We start from the raw sequence: 22,397 nt of genomic DNA, 5'->3' as shown, positions 1-22,397 counted from the left end.
TGTTTTATGCAGGCATAGTATGAGCCAAGCATGCAGGTTTAGGGGTTTAAGGGTTTGTGTCAGCTCAAAGATTGTGACTATTGAGGGCAAATTTGCAATTGGAACTGTATATTAGCAATTGGTTTGAAGGAAAATAAATTTGCATCCCATAACTGATGCAGGAAATATCCAATATGGGTTGTGCTGCTTTGCCTCTTGTTTTAGTGAACGCTAATCACACTGCTAGGCGCCGTCTATTTACATCATGTGGCTGTCGCCGACATGTTTGTTCATAAATATGTGATTGATGAAACTGAGTCAGCCGAGAAGCAATTTGGCATTGAATAAGCTGAGAGGGAGCAGGGGTTAGCGGGGTGCAATCTTGTTAGCATTTTGTATTATACACATCAAAACTGAGCTAAAAGCAATTGCGTGTTCTCATTAACAGCAGGCTGTTGGTTGAAATGTCTTGCTGTTTGAGGAAAGAAACGATGATGCAGAGGAGGAAGGCATGTCATGTCTCCCCTGGATATCTGTCTGATTTACACTGACACTGCAGGAAACAATCTTTTCTAGACAAAAAAAATGTATACTGCTGTTTTTGTAAAAGGTAACACACAGAACACTAATAGCTGAGGTAATAGTGCTCAAGTAAATGTGATAGAAATGATCTTTAGGTGTACTTTATGAAGAGGTTGCAGACTATAGTGGTTACAATGACTTGATGTACATTGATGTTTAAGTTGGTCCTAATATCAAAAACATGTTTTTTATGGAGTATTTAAAGGACCAGTGTGTAACATTTCGGGGATCCTATTTGCAGAAATGGAATGTAATATTCATAACTATGTCTTCATTAGTGCATAATCACCTGAAACTAAGAATCTTGTTTTCGTTAGCTTAGAATGAGCCCTTCATATCTACATAAGGAGCGGGTCCTCTTCACGGAGTCAGCCATGTTGCTCCGCCATGTTTCTACAGTAGCCCAGAACGGACAAACCAAACACTGGCTCTAGAGAGAGCCTTTCCTTTTTTTTACGTTACCTGAAGGCCACCGTAGTTCTCCGACACGTTTGTGAAACTGCATTAACGTGATTGCAAAACCGTGTTACCGCCAGCCGCCGTCTGACTTCCATTGCTCCTAAAGTAGTGTTATTATTGCAAGGATGGCCTCTGAGCGAGGCGAATGGCGTTACCACGGTTTTGCACTCGGTGGCTCACGTTACTGCAATGTTGGAACAGGGGAGTGAGCGGAGGGATACTCAGTTGGTTGCAATCTGCAACCAGACCGCTAGATGCCGCCAAATCCTACACACTGCACCTTTAATGTAGGATAGGATCATTTTGTCATTGACTCTCATATAGCTACTAGATGCTACAGTTTAGAATATAATCCTCTGTATAGCCTTCTCTCAATGTTCTTCCTATAGGATTACATGATGGTGTAGATTTTTTTTTTTCTACAAGCGCTGCTGTTGTATCCACATTCCACAATATACTTTAACAACCTTTCTAAGCTTGTATTGCCTGTTTCCTTTGTCTATTTTTTGCCTTTGTTTGATCTTTGTTCAGGCTCCCCTCTGTGGTTTGCCTCAGACAGAAAATCTCTAGGAAGATTTGTTTCTATTTTTTATTCATCGACTTTGCAATAAAAGGATTTAGCTTCCGTGCACACCATTTCTGTTGATGGTATAGTGCTTAAGAACACTTGCAAACAAAGTGACCAGTGAAACGAGACTCTTGACAGCACTATTCCAGCGGTTTTAATCACTTAAAACCCCAAAAGTGAACATTATGCAACATAAAGATAAGCTTTACCAGATATGGGTGATAAAGTGACCTTGGATTATAACCTGGCCCGTCCACACTGGTCAGAGCAAAATGTCCCGGGATTATGGTAAACTACTGCTCTGCCAATATCACACACAGATTTACGTGCTACCACATTTTCATCGTCTGACAGGCAAACAACTGCTGGACTCAATGTCAAGGACCGTATGACTACTCTGTGTTCTGATTGCTGCAAGCTTTCAGTACCAATATGTCACTCGCTCCATCATTTTTATCAGGGTAACATTACAAACACCTTATTGTTTAGTATTTATGACATCCAATATCCTCAGCAGCTGTCTTATCAGATGCTCCAAAATACACATTTAAATTCCCAACACATCTTAGCATGGAGCAGCCACACTGTCATCTGTGTGTGAGTGCATGAGTCACTGTGCAATCTCTGATAGCCATGTGTCATTTTTTTTTTTTTTAATTAGAAAAACAATTTAACTGTTTTCATTGAGATGCATCAACCATCTTTCTAAAAAGTAAAATGTGAATGCAAACAACCAATACTTATTGATATAGATATATATGAACTATGGAGCAGACACAAAAGTCAAAACAGTCAAAAGCCAGTAAAGTGTGTTTTAAGTTGACTCTTGAGAGCTTCAATAAAGAGAGAAGATCAAAAGGGAAGGGGAAGGGAATGTCTTGATTTTGGGGCGGCAGCTGAGATAGCCTGAACATTTACTGCTACATCTTACAACAGACAGGAGTTTTTGGCCAGAGGATCTCATGTCTCTTTCTCAAGACTTTGTAGTCAGATGGCAAGATTTTAAATTAAGTTCTATTGCTGCAGTGAAAGGAATGTAGAACCTGAGTTGCTGTAGTACTGGGGACTAGTTCAAGACAGGATAGAGAACCCTGAGTGATACCAAAATGAAATGAGGCGGGTGGCAGTAAACGCAAAGAACGTATATTGCTAAGAATTGAAAGTCAATGCTTTGTTCTATTGCAATGCCAGCGCCTAGCATTTTGGACTGAAAGCGTCTAGCGGACGCCGGTAATACGTTCGCCTACAAAAGGCCGTACAAAACTAAAACAAAATGATTTCTATTCTATTGTCATACTTTTAATGTCTCTACCGAAATGGCCTGTGTTGAACGATAAAAATATTATAAATATGCATGCTATTATAACTATTTACTTACTTATTTATTTAATACTTTACTTTTTTCACGGCCGCGTCCATAAAGTGAGCGATGGACATAAATGGAAAATCCAGCACACAGATTTTGAGAGCAATCTAAACTTTTTCATGTCAAGGACCTCCTAAACCGATGTCCAACAGACCACAGACCATGGATGAATAAGAGGATGTGTCCTGTGCTTTTGCCCTGAGTGTTAGTAACTAGCCTACAACTACATTAAATTCTGTTTATGTCATGCTACTAGCACTACTAGCTTCTGGCCGATTTTTTGGGAACAGAGATGTTAATACATCCGCCACGGTACAGGCTTATAGCATGCAGCCCGTGGGTGTCTTATAAGATAATAAAAATGATGAATTACAGCCAATATATCCATTATTACAGCTAGCAGGAAGCTGGCAGAACAGGATATGTCATATGAACATGCAGAGCAGTGCAGTCCTGTGGGTCTGATGCACGTTCATTATGCCGGGGGAAAAAACTCTGGATTCAGCTATTAGTGAATTTTACAACTTTTAGGACATAATGATTTAAATGAGGGCTATTTAATCATTCGTACTGGGAAATTGATTTACCTCAAAAAAATTGTCCTCTGATTTACAGACGTTTCTTTATACATTAATGGCTATGGACTCATTGGCGTTTTCAGTCCAAAATGGCGGCAGCGCCACCGCAGCGCTACCGCAGCGCCATCTTGCAGCTGTTGTCAAAAATGCACCAGAGTTTCACCTCTTTGCTTCTATACTCTTTGGTAGAGGTGTAGATGGATGAGTTGGCCGTTGGTGAATGATCTGAGCTGGTTAATGCTTGATTTACAGTCATAACATAATTTATTTGCTTATTCGACTTGAATGCTGAATCAGAAATAATATTTTTACATGTGGCTTGACATAAGAAGACAAGGTGCCCATGTTTTGCTTAAGAGGAGCGATCACTTGTGTGGATCTATTCTCACTGAGCTCAAGTAAGTTCTGAGACGTATAGGATCGGATGTCCTGAGGCCAGTTATATAGATAGAAGTCTGTTATTTCAGTGTGGTAAACAAGTTACCCCCAGTACTTTTCTCACTGACTTGTTATTTTGACTTCACAGATGTCTTTGTTTTTTTCACAGTATGCTGGCAGTGTGGGCCCAAAACTGTAGAGCTGCTGGCTTTTTCATGTTTAGGATTATACCTGTTGTTCTTAAATCCCAAACTGTGTGCCAGAGGAGGGCTTTGGATAATTCTAGTTAATAATCCCGCTGCACTCTGACGTGAAGGTCACACAGAGGACCACTGAGTGCTCCAGCTAAAAGCAAAAAGCTAATATCTATATTTAAGCAAAAGGTTGGCGTCTCTTGGATTTAATCTTTTTTGTAAATTCCCAAACATGACATCATCGTGATGTACATTGAATTTTACATAAACTTCATTGCACCTGTATAGATGGAGACTCTGCTGCATCACAGTAAAACACAAATTGTTGGGAATGATAGAAAAGGCATTAGTGAGCAATAGCATACGTTAAAAATGATCAGTAAATTGAATAAACAGGTACTATAAGATACAAGCTGTATCAATGTAGTTTAATCTTTATATTATACAATTTACATAAATTGTGCAAGGGGTTGCAACTAATAATTATTTTCATGTTTAATTCCTCTACTGTTTATTTTCTTGATTAATTGATTCATTATTTAGTCTATAAAATCTCCATCACAGGTTCCCAAAGCATGACGTCTACAAGTTGCTTGCCAACAGTCCAAACCCTACGGTATTCAGTTCACTATCATAGAACACAAGAACAAACAGCTGATATACACATTTGAGAAGCTGAATCAAACACATTTTTGTTAATTTTTCTTTCTTGAATAATGACTTAAATGGTTTATCAACAATCACAGTAGTTGCTAGTTAATTATCTGTCGATCAAGTAATTGATGAATTGACTAATAGTGTAGTTTCAGCTCTACTTGTGTGTAATTTTACAAACAAGAATGTCTGTGATTGTTGTTGAGAGTTTTCTCTCCACACTGTGAGCTTGTCAGGTGACCTTTATCTCTTGCCAGTGAATGGGTGCTGGAGAGTAACAGGCCAAGGTAACTTTGACTTTTCTATTGGACTGGACTGCAGCTACCGATGATTGACGTGTAGTTGTTGGCTCCTGAAGAGTCGTAGGTCCTCCTGAGAGATCAGTTTGACTCTTTGCAAGGTGCTGCTGTCGATGCAAGTCATCTGGTGGTATATGGAGCTAGAACAGTTGCAGTTAAACATGACCCATTATGCTCAATTTCAGGTGCATACTTGTAATTTGGGTTTCTACTACATGTTTACTTGCTTACTTGCAAGTAAGCTTACTTGCTTAAATGTTAAAAAAATGCTTTACTTTTCTCATACCGGCTGTGCTGCAGCACCTTTCTTCACCCTCTGTCTGACACGCTCTGTTTGAGCTCCTGACCCCCCACCCCCACCTCCCTTTTTTCAGTGTCATTTTTTTTAGGCTGACAGATTGTTTTTTTCTATCAGAACATCTCTGACCTGGACCCACAGCAACCTCCAACGCCTGGCATCACCACACAGCTACCATACGGAAATGCCTTCCCTGAGTTCACCGGAGAAACCCAAACATTAAGTATGTTAAGTCTGTTTCTCTCCGCTGTTGTTTTGTCACATAGAACCGGGCCGGTTAAAGCTTAGCTGACGTTATTCTGGTCTGGCAGAGTTTTGCTGCAACAAGAGCTAACGTCATGTCAGCTAGTGTCAGCTATCAAAGCTAATCATTTCCTATGGAGAGCAAGAGAAAAGGTTGCGCAGTGCATGGTGGGAGTGTTGCGGCGAGGTTGTAAGGGGGGTCTTTGCATAAAGTTAGAAAATCTCAACTTTATGCAAATTAACTCGTCCAGCGCGCATGGCTCTTGATTTTGATGTGCGTCTATTCTTGCATTTACTTTACTGGTGCCTGGAGTGGCCCAACAGGACAAATAGAGACTTGAATTTCAGTAACCACTTCTCACAGTTTATATACCAAATAAAAACATTATATTACACATCATATATATTAAATACGGCTTGTTGTGACATCACCACCAAAGAATTCCCAATATGATAAAACCGTTTGCTGAGAAGAGCAATGAATTTCTGCTCAAAATGTTCCTATGACCATATAAAGTAGGCCTGGTTTACTTCACTGTACATTAGCGTACTGTTACGGGAAAGTTGCATCAAAGGACACTTGGACAATTTCCTCATATTTTAACTTTCATAAAAACGTTATGACTCTACATATCTTCAGCGGACTAAAACAATGCCAAGAAGTGTATATATAACTGTGTGGTGATGCCAGGCTTCGGAGCTGGCTGTGTGATTTTATTTTCCCTCCTGTCACTGTTCTATCTCCATAACAGTAGAAGTCACCTTGTGCAGAGGGACACTATAGCACGCTACACTATGAAATATGCATGATCTACATACTACTACGTTACTGCTATGTACCCAAATGGACACACACATATACGTACATCCTCACTAAAGGCCTTTTTCTGGATCATTAATTCCACGTTGTATTTCCCCTTCTCTCCTGTCACAGAGGGAACCTAATTGCGCTGTACTGTCAGAAAGCCCCATCCTATATTCCACACAACACAGGAGCACTCAGGGGAATCTGAGGCCTGACTCTAACGAAACCCAACTTTATTAACATTTTCGTGACAAAGCCGCTTGCCCTGAAAGGAAGACCCAGACAGAGGTTACAGCAGGAAAGGGCAAAACTGAGTATGTGAGTTTTATTAAAGGATACTGCGGATTTTTAATGTGCTTAAAGGTTAGACAAAGTAAATGGTGGGGGGCTACATCCTGCAGTCCCAAAGCACCATTTCATGCCAGTCTCCTTTATTCTACAGAGAGCTTTTATAACCTTTCCTCTCCTCTCCTCTCCTCTCTTCCTGTCACATGTCCCTGAGGGCTAACTTATTGGTGGCATATAGATCCTGCTTATTCTCTATTTCCTATTACACTTATAGTCTAACCAGAAAAATCAATTGGTTTTATTTTATGCTGCACTGAACATATTATGCGGTGTGCTTCGGTTGATGATCTATTTGATTTGCATCCTTTTTTGATTTGCTGTATTCTGACACCCACTTAGGAAAATACCAAAATACCTCCAGTTTTACGTCACAGCAACATCTCATTCATTAGCACAGCGAAGCTCACAGCGAGAGCCGACACAGGGTCACTTATGAGGTTTTCAGCGCGCCATGGTATCAGCCATTAATTGAAGACAGATTATATCTCGGACACTGTAATGGCTGTTGTCCATTAGTGTAATGATGATCCTCCATGTAGTCTCCAGTGTCAAATAGCGGGACATGATCTACTCGGTCTATTTGCACACAAATGGATCTTTTCATCTTAACGTCCAGCAGTAATTAAGAGCAAGTCGTATGTTTTTGCGGGAAGATCAGTCAGTCATAATGTCCTCAAACCCTTAGACAAATTAGAAGAGACACTCCTCGTCCACTTTGAGTCTAGATAGGGTCATTACCTTATTGTGGAGTAGTTGTCACTTAGAATTTACTGCTTAAGATGTTTTAATGCTGTTTTTTTTTAATTCCTTATTCAAATAATGCCTGGTTCAGACTATACAATATTTTTGTCGGTTACGATGGTCCCTATGTCAGATAAGGCGATTGAGAGTCATAATTTCTTGTTGACAGACTACACTTCCGTCCCCGACGAATCACCGCTGGTCGTCTTCCACGACATGCGTGATGTCATCAGGAAGGGAGCTTGATGCTAATGGCAGTAGCCTACTCACCTGGTTGCTGAAGTGCCTCTGCTATTTCACGCCAGTTTTATTCTTTTTTTCACTCTGTCGTTGTAGTCCCTCGAGGAAATAACAAAAAGGATGGGGTGTTGTTGCCATAGCTCCACAAATGTTTCCTCCATTTCACATTCCCACATCACAGCACCAACATCGCTCCTCTTTCGCTTCGGCATTTTTTACAGTTGTACGCGCCTGTGTGGCAAGTCACGGCCGTGACGGAACACGCCTTGGAAAAAAAAAAATAAAACATGCTAGACTTTCTGTCAGGACGTCATGAGACGCTGCGTCGGTTGTCGTCTACTATGACACACTACAAAAGATAAAACGCACGTCACTTATTGTCGTTCCCGATCAGAGCCGACACCCTATGACGGCCGTGTCAGGCTATAATGGTCTGATATCGTGTAGTCTGAACCAGCCATAAGTGTACATGATTACTTTCTTTTTATTACTGTATTTCTTTTTAGTAACGAGTAGCAGATAACTGGACCTATATGAAGGCAAAGAAGACCACTTGTTTATTGTTAATCCAATAATTTTATGATTTATTATTATGTTATTTTAAGTTTTTTTTTTTTCCTGCGTACTTGAATCAAATCGACATTATGGAAAATGCGCTTATTCGCTTTCTTGCAGAGTTCGATGAGAGGATTGATACCACTCTCATGTGTGTACGCTAAATATGAAGCTACAGCCAGCAGGCGGTTAGCTTAGCTTAGCATAAAGACTGGAAACAGACAGCTAGCCTGGCTCTGTCCTAGGGTAACAACATTTGCCTGCCAACACCTCTAAATCTCACTAATTAACACGTTATATCTTGATAGTTTAATCTATACAAAAACTGAAGTATAAAAACTTTAACAGAGGGTGACGTGCCAGGAGCAGCAGCAGTTGCCAGGCAACCATTAGAGATTTCAGGAAATTACTGTTCCCGAGCCAAGAAAGTGTCGAGCACACAACCCCTCTTTTTACACTTTGGCTTTTGTACAGGTTAAACGAGATGTAATGTGTTGATTAGCAAGCTTTACAGGTGCTGGTGCCTTTGGACAGAGCCAGGCCAGCTGCTTGCCCCTGTTTCCACTCTTTATGCTAAGCTAAGCTAACCTGTTACTGACTTCAGCTACATATTTACCGTACAGACATGACAGTAGAATCGTTCTTCTCATCTCATTATAAAAAGCGAATAAGCGTATTTCTTAAAATGTCAAACTACTCCTTTAAGTAATTCTCCAGTTAGAGATTTTTCAATGACTAAAGTATGTTTTTTTGTTTTGTTTTAATCAATATACACCCTACACTACACATTGAATCAGCTCTAAATCAGGCCGTCTTCGTCATGGTTACACCCGAACACGATGAGGGTTTCAGCACACAGGATGACAATGTGGGTGTGGGCAAACAGCCAGGAAATATGAGGAGGAGGCGAGTTGTAAAAAGTTGAAGTTTTGCACACACACACACACACACACACACACACACACACACACACACACACACACACACACACACACACACACACACACACACACACACACACACACACACACACTCTGCAGGTTGCTCATTAAGTGTGCTATAGGGAGTTGGTATGTGAACCTCCCCAGCGCTGCAGTGCTGTGCTGCAGAATGTGGAGGGAAGATGGGACAGTCATTGCCAGAGGAATGTTCTACACCAGGTGAAGCAGATGACTGTGCTATTATAGTCTTCCTGTCAGAGAGACTATATTCAGGAAGGCGCATAACTTTTTAGTTTTATCCTCTAGAGTCCGTGGCAACTATTTCAGATGCAGTTACTCTACAGCAAAGCATATAGCTGGCACATTTTATAGACAAAACGATTAATCAAGAAAATGATTAGTTGATTAATCGTAAATAAAAGTTATTGCTAGTTGCAGCGTAATATCTAAATTCATCTATATTTAAAGGATGTATTTCGTGCCTTGAAAATTTCACGGCATGAATGAAGTGTGTCCATAAAATGAACCTTGGGTGCCAGGTTTCATTGTGTGTAAAGGCCTTTACACACCGGAGGCGTGACATATAAACGTCACGTAAATGCGAAAATACTCGCCTGCGAATATTATATATCTATGGCTTTTATTGTGAAAGGTAAGAACGGAAAGAGTGGATCTGGTCTGTGCCTTTGTCAAAGTTGAAAGGAGTAATAAAGTTTGCCGCCCTGGCTCGGACCACGAGGCCTCCGTGTTGTTGTTTCATAAATATAGCGCACCTCAACCGGACAATGTGATTGGCTGATGCCTTTATTCATGATGCGAAAGCTCAAAAAATCAATGTTGTTCCCAAAGAAAAGTGTGTCGCTTTTTCGCCACGTAATAATATATAGCATATAAAAGTATAATAGTAATATTCGCGTTCTGTGTGAAAGTTGTCATTACTAAAACAACAGTTTGAAAAAATACATTGAACTGTGGGGAAAAAAAACCCGGTGTGTAAAGACCTTAAAGCTGCAGTGGGTAGAAATGGAGCAAATATGACTAAAAAGTATTTTTTATAAAACCGTCACTATATTCAGTAGTGCATGAGACAGGTAATCTGAAAAAATCATGTGCCTCGGTGTCCTCCGGTGTCCTGTTTCCGGAGGAAAACAACCCATCAGAGCCGAGCTGGAGCCTGAGCAGCTGTCAATCACTCGCGAACTCCGATCAAACGGTCAAACTAGGCAGCGCTGATCAAATATGAATCAATATTCTGTTACTGTAATGCCTATTTCTCGCCTCAAATGTTGTCAGAAACATCTTGTAGTGTACTGTTTAGCTGTAAAATGAGAACGTTTTATGACCCGACAGCCATGTTCAGGTCATTGAGGAAATACCAAGCACCGCCCACCAGCCGGAGCAAACTTTCTCATCTTACCACTAAACGGTACACTACAAGATATTTCTGAAAAAATTTGAGGCAAGAAATAGGCATTACAGTAACAGAATTTTGATTCATATTTGATCAGCGTTGCCTAGTTTGACCGTTTGATCAGAGTTCGCGAGTGATTGACAGCTGCCTCCGTTGAACGAACAGCCAATAGGAACGCTCTCTCTCTGAAATGACCTGTGATTGGCCAAAGTCTCCCGCCACGGGCTAGATTTTCTAAAGCCTGAAAACAGAGCCATGAGGAGGAGCAGATGTCTATACAATATGCTAAAATCTTATTATGGAATTTATGCCCAACGATGCCAAAAATATTCTGCCTACTGCAGGTTTAACACTGATGAGTCACTTTTCAAGACCTGTTGTGGCATATAACAGTAACACCCCTTACTGTATGTCATAGTCTCTGTAATATACAAAATACCCTCCTGTTGACTCTGAAGTCCATTTTTTGAAACGCAACACTAGAACGTGTGTGAGAAATGTAATTAAGAAATAATTATGGTAATAATATGATAATTGTGTTATTCCATTCTTAATTTCATGGCAGGAAATGTATTTCATAGCACAAGAGTGACCCAATGTGAATGCACCCTGAGGTCTATTTTTCTACAAATGATGTATTTTGTTCTCCCGAACATAATTTTGTGTCATGAAATGAAGCATGAAACACTTGCATCAGCTTACATGTTCGTCCTTCCTAAATGTCCTTGGACAACACACTGACTCATTTGTCTTAAGTAAGAAGACAAATACAGTTGGAAAAAAAAAATCAAGTTAAACTTCCCAGAAAATACACTATTGATTTTAAACAATTTAAACAACCAAGGGTGTTGCTGTCGTGTAACTTTTCCCACCTTCTGTCTAGTGCATGTAAACACTTGTGTCTTGTTTTGACAGTTTGTTTTAGTGAGAGCCTCTCAGAGTACCCAGCGCTGCTCGCGTTGCCTCCGAGGTCATGGATTATTCATGGGATATGGAGGGGAGATGACGCGGCCCCATTGTGCCTCATATTCCAGAGAGCGTGACAGGGCCGGTTGCATCAGGTCAACAGAAAAAAACTGTCAAGCGTTCGAAGTTCATAATCGGGAGTGATCACCAGTGGTGGATGCTACAAATAATACGGTGATCTTTAAGCCTCTTGTGTTGCTGTTATTTGTTACCTCATTGATTGTGCTTTACAGCAATGTGCTCGCCATACCAAGGCGGAGATAGATTTGACGTCAATTACTGCAACTGTGAAAACATGGTACCTAATGATCGGTCAATAGAGCCAAAGCGCCCTCTCTATTTTTCCCCAGTGATAAGCCAGCTTTATGTTTTGCCTCTGTGCTCTTCCACCTGACAGACTGTCTCCTCTTCTCTTCCTTTAACTTATTTGACATTATCTTACAGTTAGAGCTGGTCATGGCAGCAGGAATAGTGAAGTTGCATTGCAGAAAATAAAAAGGTGGTTTTGTTTTCTTGTGGATTTTCCACGGCTTGAAATGATGAAATGATCCTGTAATGTCTGTACCGGTTGTTGGCAGTTTCTCAAAAAGGCAGATTGAGGTGGTTCATTTGTGAATCAACCCACAATTACTACGGCTATTGTAACAGCTGACATCCCCCTCATCAGGTCTGATTAGTGGGAAAAGTAAAAACAGTTGAACGTAGATGCTCACAAGCGTCGACCATAGAAGCTTGTATTTTTCCTTCAGCACATTCCATTGGTTTGTGCTGTACATATACTGTACTGATATGTTTAATTAATGTGCTTGTATTCTCACAGTTTCAGGTAGAAACACCAGTGTGTTGGAAACCGATTGCTGTCTGTAGCAGTGGGAGTCAGAATGTGATACGGATCTCTGTGCATATGATATTCAATTTTGGGACACGAGAAAGGAATCATGAAAGCAAAAACAGCTTCTTTTATGTTTGCTCTTGGATTTTGGGTTGTTTTTAATAAGAAAGATACGTAGGAGTGCTGCTCGGAAATAAGCAAAAAAAAGGACAGAGAAACTGGTGGCCTTTGGTTGGCGAATATTACAAGCACAGACATCACTGGAGATAAATAATAAATAAACCAGTACGATTACAGTTCAGATATGCCTGCCAGTATATTATGGTCTTCATCTTGGTCAGAGAGAACCATCTAATTTTTCAGTCTCAGTATATTGTGTTTTACTGCAGGTAATTTAATTTATAGAATATTCCGTATATTGTGCACTTTGATTGCATTACATCACTTGCAAGTAGCTTTTTTTCATCCAAAGAGGCTTTTCTGTTTTCAGTATTTACTAGGGCTGCCCCCTCTTAGTCAATTAGTCGACTAAACGGTCGGTTTGGTCTTATTCCACTAAGATTTCTTTAATCAATTAGTCATTTTTTAGGCTTTTTTTCATGCTGAATGACTAATTTCTAAGAAACTTATGAGCACATCTCTGCTAAACACGAGATTTAAGGTGGTGCTTTTGTGTGATTCTCTGTGGAGAAACTCAGTTTTACAGATCTGTCGATTAAATCAACTGATCGATTAGTCGACAAAATCGTATGAGCGTTAGTCGACTTAGAATTTCTTTGGTCGAGGACAGCCCTCGTATATACACCCTGATTATGAGGCTGTCTGCAAAACACCTATCTGATATTTACCCTTAAAAACAGCATTTAGATTAATCAACAGTTCAAGACTAAAACCTCTTTCCCATGAGACACTGCTCAATCAGCCACACCAAGTTAATCCCTTTTTAACACGAGACACTGATTTGATAATTATCATTTTGTAAATTGTCTGGACATTTGACTCAAGTAAAGAATAAAACAGTCAGAAGGAATTATTTTTGGTGGCAATCCAAGGAAGAGTTTGAATGGAAACTCGTCTACTTTTTCTCTGTCCTCATACTTAGCGCCCTTTCTGTATCAGCTTCAGACAGCAAACTATTTTAAAAGCTGTGTGGGTGTATAAACCACGGGATTTTGTCACACATGACGTCTGTATTTATTAAAACTAAAATGCTTCCCAAAGTCCAGCTGAAATGAGAATTTACTTTGGCTAAGAAATCAAATCTGTCCGCCTTGTATTTGTGTTAACATTTTATCAAAATTGTTATGAGCCACAAGAAGAAATTGGAAGTTTCATTCCTTTTTCTGTCGTGACTGCACCCCGTGCATCTTTCTCAGGGTTCTTGCTGTTGTATGTGCGTGCACTCACCTGCCAGTTCTGTCCTCCTAATGAGGAAGAAGGTTTTTTGTGGCCACAGAGCACATGACTCATGTCTGGTGGAGGGATGTCATGGAGGTCCTCTGGGAAACTGGAAGCTGCCTGCCAAGGTCAGCTTTGATATCCCCCTCTTTGCCGGGTCAGAGGAGACTTTATGGACTCCATCAGGGGTTTTCAGTGCTTCCTCTTGTCCTGACAAATATAGACAAGGCCTTTTTGTCCTTGGCTTTTGTAAATGCCCTGCCTCCAAACTTCCAGCATCTCGCTTCCAGTATATCTTTTAACCATATTGTGACAGGATCGGTACATCTGAAGGGGGCCTCTCTCTTCATTGGCCGTTCCTCCTCCAGATTTTCTGCGTTACAACCTTCCAGCTCTCCTTCACAGTCATTTCTTTACTGAAGCTCTCCTCCACAGCGTCACCTTTTGCTTTTTTTAAATGATTTCTGTCAGTTTCAGCTCTTCCTCCTTGATAGGGAGCAGGACCAAGGTCTGATTGGCCCTGCTGATGGCCGTTCTCCCTCCTTTCATTTCCTCTGACTCAGTTTTTTATTTTATGCCACCTCTCCTCTTAACTTCATCAACCTGCGATTTGCTTCATTTCTGGCAACCCTGATCTGGTCTTTTTCTTTTTTTTTCTGACTACAGGCCGTTGTAAAGGTGGAGATCTGCTTTTATGTCTTTCTCATCTCCTTTTCTGTCTTCTTTTAAACCAGATTTCAAAGCACCTCTAAGCTGAGAGGTAGTTTTCCAGGACGGCTGTGGTAGTTTGAGCTGTATTGTGGCGCACCATCACCATATTTTACTCTTCCACATACCTGAAAACACAAATACATGTAGTGTTAAAGGACCAGTGTGTAACATTTAAGGGGATCTATTGGCAGAAATGGAATATTGTTTTAATAACTATGTTTTGTTAGAGTATAATCACCTGAAAATAAGAATTATTGTGTTTTTGTTACCTTAGAATGAGCCGTTTATATCTATATACGGAGCGGGGTCCTCTTCACGTAGCCGGCCGCTTCTACAGTAGCCCAGAAAGGACAAACCAAACACTGGCTCTATATAGGGACTTTCGCGTTTTCACATTTTCGCGTTGGCCGTAGTTCTCCTACATGCTTGGCACACGGGAGAAGTTTCAGTTGGTTGCAATCTGCAACCTCACCACTAGATGTCGCCAGATCCCACACACTGCACCTTTAAGCCTTTAACCTTTAAGGATAAAGTGATAATTTTATTTATCCATTTTCATGTGTTTACTTTACTTTATTTGTGTATTTTCCACTAAGACATCCTGCTGTGACTTCACAATACTTGTTTACTTATACAGTATCTTGTCAATTTCAATTTCATTTCCTGCATCTCTGCTTTGTATGAGCTGTTTGTGAGTCGTTGTGAATCACCTTCAACTTTAGGTTTTCCGGTCTATTTTTCTCGTCCAAGAATGTTAGTGTTGTCGTGCCTCACAATACTCCCAACGGCTCGAGCACTGAGCACCGATCACAGCACAATCTCCAGTATGTTGAATTCTATACCGTGGCAATGGCCAAACAGCTGTCTGAAATAGTTTTCCTGCTGGGCCAGAAATTTGGCCAGTGCAATAAAGTCGCTTAAAACTGTGCACTTTAAATCCTTAATTAATAGATCCTTTTTATGTCTTCCCTTATCCTTGCCTTTTTGTGCTGATCGTTTGTGCTGAACATTTTTTGAAACACTTGTTTTGCAGAGAGTTTGGAGTCACATAGTTAACCCGTCTCTGGAATCATTCTTTTGTACATTTATCATTACATTGCCATCAACCCGCTTTTAAAATAAAAAAATAAATTCAAAAGTGGTTATGCACTGGCTTTCACTGTACGTACCTAAAATATGCGGCCTCCGGTTGTTTTACAGGATTAACTGACTTTTTCATTCTTGAATGCTGAAGCTATTAAGTGAAGATTCAATTACCTTGACAGAAATTCCATCCGTTCAATGTTGCTGCTGACTTTTTTTGAAATTCATAATTTTTTTTAATTTAGTTTGCTACCTTCATGCGGTACGGCACACACTACTGGAATGTTTGGACTTCTATCAAACAAGTTTGTCAATTACAAGCTTAGGAGCGCCGTCCTTCATCCGCATTTTACTGAGCTCTATAGCCAGCTTTTACTGCACAAAAAAGTATACTGTATCCTCCAAACACAATTTGCATTCATTTAAAGTTGTGCTCCTGTGGATAGATATACAACTTTATCTGTCCAAACATTTGACTGCAGAAACATTTTTATTGCTAGTTTGCAAGTATAACAATGTATCTCACCCTCCAGTTTGTTTTTTATGGGATCGTTCTCTGGTGTCTGCTCGTTTTTAGCACTATGCACACGTTTACTGTTGACTACCATCTTTTTTTAAAAAAACAGTAGAATTTGAGTTTGCTGCCTCATGGTGCACCTGCTCTGTCAGGTTAGGTGAGGACGCCTGCGTTTCCTTCGTCACTGCTGTCGCTGCCACGCTCGTAGTGATTACTCTTACACACAGAGCAGACCTCCACACTCCACTTTACCTGGTGTGTGTTTGTGTGTGTGTGTGCGGTGGAGGTAAGGGATGGAGGGCTCTGTGGTGGCGGTTTGTGATTGACCTGATTATGGAAAACAGCCCCTGGCGTTGCTCCCAGAGGGTGCAGGGATTGTGGCATCTTCATGAAAAATATTCCTGTAGTGCCGGCTTCTGTCACAAGACGCCTGTGGATAAAGCCCAGCCATGGCAGACTGCCAAGAGATAGAGATAGAGATAGACATAGCGAGAGAAAGAGAGAGAGGGCCATTTTAAAGGAGGAAACGAAGGGACGGAGGGAGATTGATGATGAAGAGGAGACGGAATTATGCAGCATTCGTGTCATGTCAGATTTATGGTAAATATTATTGATGTTAGCATCCTAGTGGTAATTACAGTCAGGCATGCGGGATGTTTTTAAGCAGGCGCCGATATTTCCCACTTGAATCTCACACTGGGGAAGTGAATCAACAAGAGTGGCAAATAAAGGGAAAAAAAACACCAAATCTGGCAATTTACAACGGCCATTTGAGGACTTTACACTCCAATACAATCCTTTCAAATTACTGTAATTTATGCAAGAATAGCGGTTTCAAATTGCGCTCGGTTGACTTTGTTTATGATGGATTTTAAACGATTTTGTTTTATGATATTAAACATGTTCTTTGCTTCTCCAGATAGATGGTATTGTGCTGAAGAAGTAGCATCATGCACACCTGTCGATCTAAATAGAGCTGTGGTGTGGTGACTGCATTTCAGAATCAATGCAGTGCCTCCGTCATTGTGTTGTTATTTTAGGAGTAGCAAACTGAAGCTGTAGATAGAATATAATCCAGTCTAAAATATATAGATTACATGTAGCCAATGCATTGAAATGCAGTCCTTTTCTATGTATTGTTATCAGTGCTGGTTCCACAATAGATGCAGCAAGCCAACTAAAGAATAATCTCTTCTACCCATAATCATCCTAAATTCAATCTGACCATCGGAGAAGAAAAATGCAAACCTCCCCCTCCAGTGTGCAGAGGCAACATGTAACGAGCTGCAGAGAGGGGCGTTGAGCCAAAGGAAGGAAGGTCGCCAGGAATTGCTGGAATGGACCATTAATCTGCTCTGCCATCTCTCAGACAAGAGAAACGGTACTTTTAGGAGATGAACCGACCACACAAGTTTACACCCCCAAAGTGTTACTTTTTAAAAATAACAATGGGCCGTTGCACTGTTGGGCTAGTTTTGTTGTAAATGGAGGTTGTGGGCAGACAATCAGAGGTGGTGGTCTGATTCCAGGTTGGTCTGGGAACGGTGGACAAGCTCTTCATTTGTGCAAGGATACTGATGAGGTCATGAGAGTTTACATGTGCTTTTTTAGGACTTGGAGTTTAAAGGTGCAATGTGTAATACCTGGCCACAAGACCCCTGGCGCTGGGGTTTGCGCTGACTGAATCCGAGCTAACTGCTAATTGAAGGTCTGTCTCTCCTGGAGCTGCCGCCCGCTCTCCTCCCGGTGAAGTAATCTTCTGGTGGCAGGAAGGACAAAATGAAAATACAAGTTGTTCTTTTTGGTGCCAGGGTCCCTTTCATTACTAGGAAAGCTGATCATTGTGACGCATGAAGCCAAAAAGTTTGACTTCCTTGGTAGAAAGGAATCTTTTGCATCCTTGTCAAATAAGCTTCAAAGCCTGGTGCTGTTCCTGGGGGCTTGGATTGACAAGCCCTTGGGGCTGGCCCACAAATTGTGTTTTCTGTTAACATTTTTCGGAATAATGTGTTTTACAATTTAAGCACATTTTGTCATCAGAAAGAGTGTCTAATCATGTGGTAATGAATACAATTTCAATAAGAAAATATTTCAAACTTAATCAATATCAATGAATTTTATGTAACACAACATTGAACTATTTTTTTTGTCAAAGAAAGCTCTTCAAAACAGCTATTAAACAAAACATTCCATCTGTTTGCAAAATGAATTGCTAGATTTAGCTGTTGAATTCCTCCGTTTTTTTTGGCGACCCCTGCCCCAGGTTCTCCTTCAACCCGTGTCTTGCTCTCATTTGCTGTAGCTCCCCAACAGGTCCAGATATTTAGCCTGCTAGATGTATCTTACACATTGCATCTTTAATAATTGTGTGCATCTGGGTGCTGCAGGAGTGAGAGGGCTGTTAGTATATCTAGTCCTTGTGTCCAGTATATACTTTATGTTATGTATCTCAAGCAAAAACTGGGTCCTCAAATCTGTTCACAGTGGGTGTTGGACTCCATTAAGGCTGTACCTTACCACCCATTGTATTTATAAGTTGGGTGTGTTGTAGTTCTGTTGAACTGTAAACTCAAAACATTGATACACAGCAGCCTTAGCAGTTCATACTTTGGTAAGTGTACTAAGATCTGTTTGAACAAGGATGTTGCGTTTATGAATGATTATGGATTGCAGTGAAATTGCCAAAACAGACGACCACCTCAACATGGGTTTGATTGGTACCTCAAGTTTTCTTCTTTTTTTGGTTCACTAAAGTTTCATAATGTCATGTCATCAGCACTATAGCGTATAGAGCCTGTTGAATTAACCGGGATGATGAACAACTAGAGCAGTGGTTCCCAACTATTTTCCTTTTACTTGTAACTAATAAAAGCTGACCCCACCCCCCCCCAACATCATCACCCTAAAAGAAATTACAAATCCTCAAACAAAATCCTCAATTTCAATAAAGTGATTCAGTGTATTAAAGCTGAAGTAGGTGAGATTGGAGCAAATGATTAAAACATTTTTTTTTATAAAACGGTCGCTATACTGTGACAGTAGTACATGAAATAGGTAACCTGAAAAAAATCATGTGCCTCTGTGTCCTCCGGTGACCTCTGGTGCTCCTTACGGCATCTGCAAGATTTTACAGACCGGAGGAAAACAAGCAGTAAGAGCTGATCTGAGGTCTGCTGTCCATCTGCTGTCTTTGAGAGCTGGCTGTCAATCATTCGCGAACTCCGACCAAATGGTCAAACTAGGCCGCGCTGATCAAATATGAATCAATATTATGTTACGTTAATGCCTATTTCCCTCCTCAAATGTTTTCAGAATCATCTTGTAGTGCACGGTTTAGCTGTAAAATGAGAAAGTTTGTGACGCGGCCGCCATTATAAAATCTGTTGAAGGAACGCCAAGTTCCGGTCACATGACCGGAGCACAGCCAACAGGAACGCTCTCTCAATGAAATGACCTGTGATTGGTCAAAGTCTCCCTTCACGGGCTAGATTTTTTAAAGCCTTTAAACAGAGCCATGAGGAGGAGCAGAAGTCTAGTTTTCTCTCAGAACACTTGAATTACAATATGCTGAAAGGTTATTATGGATTTTTTGCCCAATGATGCCAAAAATATACTGCCTACTGCCACTTTAAATGAGTTAGTCTTTTTATATTTTCTTTTTTATTTATAACTTGTCCGTTTCATCCACTTAAATAAAGTAATGATGTCTTGACGGATTCGCCAAGCAAATGCAGATACATATCTTTTTTTTGGCGACTTAATTAATTTACCATAATAACATTAGAGGCCAAAAAGATTTTGTTTTTGTTTTTGTGGTTAAATAAATGTAATTTATGGTGCAGATTGTTGCTAGACCGCCCTGTTAATACAGGAGCGAGCCTCACTTTGTGTGCGTCAAGCAGGAGAGCAAATAGCTTTTTGACCGTAGGGAAAATGTTGTTTTTAAATTGCTAAACACCAACAAATATGGATTGAAGCTGAATATTTTGTTAGATTTTGCTACTTAGTAACAACAAATATACTGTATATCTTTTTTAATTGTTTTATATACAGACTTTTGTATAAATTATCCAGGTAGTGTATTATTATGATTTTAATTATACATAAGCAAATCTAATTTTAACAACCTCAGAGCAGACAAATCCTGGCGCACCCCCCTAAAGGCCCTGACACACCAACATTCCAATACACGGGTATTTTCACAACGACACGGCCATCTGGGGTGAAGCTAAGTGGTGAGTGAGAGTGGTGCAAACACCGCTTTGTTTCATGTAATGTATCATAGCAACAGCATGTGTATTCGCAGTCCTCGGTCTTCCAGTTTCCATTTTTTTTTTTTTTTTTTTAAAGTTATTTTTTGGGGTGATTTTTAAGTATTTTATTGATAGGACAATGGATAGAGTGTTGGAAAGGGGGAGAGAGAGAAATGACATGCGGAAAGGACCACAGGCCGGATTCGAACCCGGGTCCACCGCTGCTAGGACTGAGCCTTGGCGATACATGGGCGCTCGCTCTACCGACTCCGCTAAAGCTGGGGAACAATAGTGTGGATGGGCGGGGGAAGAAGGTGGAAAAAGGGGGAGAAAGGGGGGAGAGGAAAAGAGGAGGAAAAGAGAGGAAAAGAAAGAAAAAGAGAGAAAGAGAGAAGAAAACACAACTCTGTAGCTCTTATTTTCACCCACATGGTGTTTTGAAGTCTTTATACACCATAGTATTTTTGTTAAAGAATAAAAACATTATTTTTTGTGCTTTTCGGGGGGAAGAATACATGTCCACTTGAGAGGCAGTTCGAATCTCGTCTCTGGCAGGGTCGAAGTTTATAATATGCAGTAAAAAATAGTTTGTGTTGCTCGTGTAAACTTGAATTGACTCAAGATATAATTTTAATGCAAGACTTGTGCACTGCAACTAATACATTAATATTGAAAATCGTTCAGGTTTCCTTATACAGTCATATAACTGGTAGATTACTACAGATAACAAATATACAAAACATTATCATCATCCATGATGATGTTTTGCATTATTATTATTGCATACATCCTCCTTATGACTGATTAATGAACTGTTAGGCAAGATAGGTCAAAATGTTAGTAGAATAAATCATAATGTACTGGAGAATAGTTGAGCAATATTGGGATGGACTTTCTGTGTGTAATTAATTAAAAAAATAACCATAGGAATACACATGAATTGAGACAGTAATGATATTAAAGCTTTAACTTTATTGTCTTTGGGCCTGGAACACGTGAAACAACAAGAACAAATAATTTGAAGAAGATAATACTATTCTTAATGTTTGTCATTGGGTCTGATTCCCTGCAACATCAGACAGAATGATTTACAGCACACAGATTCACCAGAAACTCCTTCAGCTCAGACTCCAGCGGGGCCTCCGGCAGTGACCAGCCCACTGTAGATTGCTGGGCCCTCTGTCAACGTCCAGCAGGTTTTGCTACAGGGCCACAATTGTGCTTCCCTTATAAAGAAACATGAAAAGAACAACAGAGACTGAATATTTATTCACACAACAGGCTTATGTGAGTAATTAATGAAATGAAAACAACAACATTGTCTTATTCTTTTTGGACTAAGCATGGTATTCCAAATTACAGATATTACTAACCTGCTGGTTGCTGAGAGTCATGGAGCTCTGTGTCCTCAGTTCTACCAGGTGCTCTGCAAGGCTGTCAACCCGACCCATACCTGGCACACCATGCCCGTCCCCTAAACATACAATTTGTCATCAGTAAGCAAATAAACAGGATAAACTGCTGTGAAATTACACTACATGTAACATATAATGTCTTAATGTCCGTATGTCCGTATGCTGTCTGTTGTATGTTAAATAGATTCGACCCAACTGTTACTATTGCTTTGTTGTGAGGTTTATGTAAACATTACTTACCAACTGTATTTCTGCCACCTGAGACCTCACCAGGTGAGGATTCAGACTGGACTGCAGGCTGAGCTTCTGGGGCAGAGGATACAGGATGACTGACAGCCTGGAGAAGTCTAAACAGACATTGAAATAAAACTTATATGTAGAAACAATTTCACACATATGATAATTATGTTTCTTTTACCTTGAAAAACCTTGCAAACTACAGTCATGTTTATATAACTTTAGTATGAACATTTAATATAACGTTTATGATCATATAATCATTAATCATGAACATTAATATAACACAGCAGTTATCTTAGTTACCTGTCTGAGCTAAAAACAGTGATTGTGATAGTAAACTTTG

The 22,397-nt window shown here is 40.2% G+C and overlaps 1 long non-coding RNA gene across 3 annotated transcripts in view; it reads left to right on the top strand.

Annotated features, from left to right (window-relative positions):
- Positions 1-22,397, top strand: part of LOC141780119 (uncharacterized) — a 167,956-nt gene that overhangs the window by 17,434 nt on the left and 128,125 nt on the right. Inside the window, exon 1 of one of the 3 annotated variants that reach the window (XR_012596555.1) lies at positions 5,470-5,578. The exons of the other annotated variants lie outside the window; for them this stretch is intronic. This is a non-coding gene — a long non-coding RNA (uncharacterized LOC141780119). Of the gene's footprint in view, positions 1-5,469; positions 5,579-22,397 lie in introns of those variants that run through there. 3 annotated transcript variants of the gene reach the window in all.

The sequence above is a fragment of the Sebastes fasciatus genome, chromosome 13, assembly GCF_043250625.1.
Source record: "Sebastes fasciatus isolate fSebFas1 chromosome 13, fSebFas1.pri, whole genome shotgun sequence".
NCBI classification, from domain to species: domain Eukaryota; kingdom Metazoa; phylum Chordata; class Actinopteri; order Perciformes; family Sebastidae; genus Sebastes; species Sebastes fasciatus.
This window is presented reverse-complemented; position numbering and strand designations above follow the sequence as displayed.